Source organism: Cucurbita pepo, chromosome LG08 (assembly GCF_002806865.2).
Source record: "Cucurbita pepo subsp. pepo cultivar mu-cu-16 chromosome LG08, ASM280686v2, whole genome shotgun sequence".
In the NCBI taxonomy this organism is placed as follows: domain Eukaryota; kingdom Viridiplantae; phylum Streptophyta; class Magnoliopsida; order Cucurbitales; family Cucurbitaceae; genus Cucurbita; species Cucurbita pepo.
The window spans coordinates 5,016,366-5,020,872 of NC_036645.1; positions in this window are offsets into that span (position 1 = coordinate 5,016,366).

Below are 4,507 nucleotides of genomic sequence, written 5' to 3' on the forward strand. Positions count from 1 at the left end.
ATTTTGATGATAAAACATAAAAATGATGTTTTGAAGTTTTGAAAAGATTTGCTAGTTTTGTAGAACAAGTCCAAAATGAAAAAAGTTTTTAATTACTAAAATTAGGAGTGGCCATGGAGGAGAATTGGATCCGGTAGCATTTGAAAATATCATGACTTCTCCTCTCCAATGACTCCTCAACAAAACGGTGTGGTTGAAAGAAAAAAAATGGTATTTTACAAGAATTGGCTAGATCAATGTTAAATGAATATGATTTACCTAATATTTTTGTGCGGAAGCTATTAATAACTACTGTTATGTTTCAAATAGAGTTTTAATTAGACCATGTTTAGATAAAACTTTTATGAAGTTTGGCATAATAAAGTTTCAAATATGGGATATTTCAAAAATTTTGGTTGCAAATGTTTTATTTTGAACAACAAAGAAAGGCTGGAAAATTTGATTTTAGGACGGATATTGGTATTTTTCTTGGTTATTCATCTATTAGTAAAGCTTATAAGTTTTCAATAAGAGAACTTTATTTATAGAAGAATCTATGCATGTGGTATTTGATGAATCTTGTAATGATATTTCTAACGAGTCTATTTGTAGTGATGATTTAGAAAGAAATTTTGGAGATTTACCTGTCAGTGACGAAAAGAAACACTTTCAAGTAAGGAAGAAGTGAGCTTAAATGAAAAGAAGGAAGAAAGTTCTTCATTAGTGCCAAAAGAATGGAGGTATGCCTCATCTCATCCCAAGGACTTGATTATTGGTGATCCGGAACAGGGTGTGAAAACTCGTTTCTCTATTAATTTATTTAATAATCTTGCTTTTGTTTCTCAAATTGAACCAAAAAAGTCTTTAAGGATGAGTTTTGGATTTTAGCCATGCAAGAACTAAATCATTTTGAAAGAAACAAAGTTAATTAGTCCGTAGGCCTCTAATATTTCTATTATTGGAACCAAATGAGTTTTTAGAAATAAAATTGATGAAAATGGGAATATCATTAGAAATAAAGCTAGACGTGTAGCTCAAGACTATTGTCAGGAGGAAAGTATAGACAATGAAGAAACTTCATTCTTAAATGGTTATATCATGGAGGAAGTTTATGTAAAACAACCTCCTGAATTTGAAAATTTTGATTTTCCACATCATGTCTATAGGTTGAAAAAGGTTTTTATGGCTTAAAACAAGCTCGAAGAACTTAGTACAATAGGCTTAGTAATTTTCTTATTGAAAATGATTTCAAAATGGGTACGCTCGACACTACTCTCTTTATTAAAATTAAAGAAAAAGATACGCTATTAGTGCAAATATACGTGGATGATATTATATTTGGTTCTACTAATCTTCTTTATGTGAAGAATTTTCTAAATGTATACCTAATGAATTTGAGACAAGTATGATGGGAGAGCTTAGTTTCTTTCTTGGACTTCAAATCAAACAACTGAAAGATGGTATCTTCTAAATCAAGAGAAGTATACCAAAAATTTACTCAAAATGTTCAAGTTCAATGGGAAAGATTGCAAAAACTCCAATGAGCACATCTACCAAGCTTGACAAGGATGAAAAATGTAAATGTGTAGATATAAAATCTTATCGAGGTATGATTGAATCTTTACTTTACTTGACTGCTAGTAGACCTGATATTATGTTTAGTGTATGTCTTTGTGCTAGATTTCAATCTTGTCCTAAGGAATCTCATTTACATGTCGTTAAAAGAATATTTAAATATTTGCTTGCGACTATTAATTTAGGATTGTGGTATCCTAGAGATGTTGAGTTTAAATTGGTAGGATATTCTGATGCGGAGAGTACTAGTAGAACTTGTCAATTTCTTGGTAGTTCATTAGTTTCTTGGTTTAGTAAAAAGCAAAATTCGGTTGCCTTATCTACTACGGTACGGAAGCAGAATATATTGCGGTTGCTAGTTGTTGTGCTCAAATTCTTTGGATGAAACAAACTCTTTGTGATTTTGGATTAAAATTTGATAGTGTGCCTATATTTTATGATAACATCAGTGCTATTAATCTAACCAAAAATCTGGTTCATCATTCTAGAACTAAACATATTGACATTAGACATCATTTTATTAGAGAGCATATGCAAAATGGACATATTATTTTTGATTTTGTAAACTCTAAAATCTATTAGCATATATTTTTACCAAACCGTTAAATGAAGAAATTTTTTCTAAAAATAGGCTTGAGCTTGGTATGATTCGGTGTGATATATCTTGAATTTGAGTTTGGTATTGTTCGGTGTGATATATCTTGAATTTTATAATCTTATTTAAAGGCATGTTCTTAGGGGAGCATGTTTATTGTTTTTTTTAATGATCATAAAGGGGGAGAAAATTAGGAAAAATATGCTCTAAGTTTGTTATTTTATAATTAATGAATCACTTTATTGTTGTGATGTTTCATAATTCATTGAAGCATTAATAGAAGGGGAGAATATGGATTTGAGTGAATTTCAAATTTATGATAATATATTAGAATGTCTGTCATAATGCATCAATATTATTATTTGGACTTAATTAATTAATTAATTGATTTGATGATAACAAATTTACCTTCGATTATTAACGATTCTCAGTATTTTGTCCACAGTGTAAGGTTAGGAATAACGATTTCAACGTCTTTTTTTGTTCACTCAAATTAGAGTTAAAACGAAGAAATTTCAGTCAAAACAAGATACCCGAATTGATGATGTGGCGGCAAAATTGACGTCATGGACCAATCGTAATCAAAACAAGATACCCGACGTGATAATGTGGTGACAAAATTGACATCATAGACCATCGAAAAAATTGAAATCATAGATTAATCGAAGTATGACATTTATAACTTTGGTAAAGCAACACATAATAAATAATAAATAGTGGAGTTTTCAATTATTCATAAAAGCTTCTATTACTTTCTATTACTTTTAAATTAAAAAAGTATTTAAATTATAAAATAGTGGAATTGAGTTTGCTCTTGAACTCGTAAAAGAAAAGGATTGAGTTTGCTCTTGAACTCGTAAAAGGAGCGGTGTAGTGGTTGGACTCTAATACGAGGAAAGAGTCAACAAAGGTTTATTGAAATTCCCAAGAGGCGCTTAGGGAGTGGAGTAGGTCGAGTTTGACCGAACCACTATAAAACTACCGTTTCTAACCATTTTCTTATTTAAATTCTAAATTATTGTTAAGTTTTGTTCAGTAGACCCTCGTAGAGGCACCTAAATCATTCTGTGTAGTATCTTTGTTTTTTTCAATCTTTTTCAACGAATCTATAAGGAACGCTCAAGTTTGATGAATCTTACACATATGTACTCACTCGTTCCTTTACTTATTATTTTTTTTCTAGGAGAATGACTCCATTGCTCGAGGTGAGGGGTGTGCTCGCTCGAGGTGAGAGGTGTGCGGGAGCTTTACAGCCATAAAGGATGTTCCCCGGGGCGTTTAGCTTGTCATTATACTAGGGGTTGTCATATTTTTTTTTCTCTTCTCTTTATCATGGGTCCTGATCCCTTCCCCTAGTTGTATTCAGTCACATACATTGCATACATGAGAAACTTTTACTATGAATTTTAAACCGCACGAAATTTCAGCAATTTTTCTGTTGATTTCTATTTTTGCTTATTTTGCGTTGTATGGTCAATGTCTTGATCCGAATTTTCGACCCTCCATTATCTAGTTGTAACAAAATTTTATTTTTCTCTTGGTCTTATCTTTCACACTCAGTCTCCCAAATTTGGATTTTGAACTGAAAATTTTATTTTATATAATGTGAGTATATATATGTGTAAATTTTATAACAACTTTGCATTAGTTCACGTCACAATCTGTAATTTGAATAACGTCGAAATCATATCATGACAATGAGCACCTTTACACAAGGGTAGCCTAACAAATAAAGTCAATAAAATTATATAAGTCAACAAAATAAATTCCAAACCTAAAATTCATGTCTATGGTATTCAAGTATTTCATTTCCTTGGTTCCTTTCGTGCTATTTTGGGTTCGTCCTTCAATATTGTTTTTAGCCCACAAAAACAAAAATACTTTATATAGGTAGCCTTAATGGGTACTACTAGTAATTAACTTACCTTGAAAGATACTATTGTAATCTTCATTTGCTTCATTTAAATAGGAGGAAGAGCGGTTGCTACATGCATGTGTTACATTAGTTTCATTCACAATAGAAGTGAGAGTATGTTGATGAACTTCTAAATTCTTTATTATTCGAGTGGTCAAGTGTTCTATACATAAAAAATGCAAGGAAAGATGGCTAAACCGAAGTTAGGTTGATCCAAGAGCAGCAAAGCAAACAAAAGGGCGAAGACGTTTCAACCAATTAAACTATAAGCCCTTGTCGAACTCTACATGCAATTCGCTCACTTGGAGCTTTCCACACCCACACGTCCTAAAAACTAAATTTGCAACTTAATTATAAATAGATAAATAAATAAATAAATAAATTAAAAAAAAAAAAAAAAAAAAAAAAAAAAAAAAAAAAAAAAAAAAAAAAAAAAAAAAAAA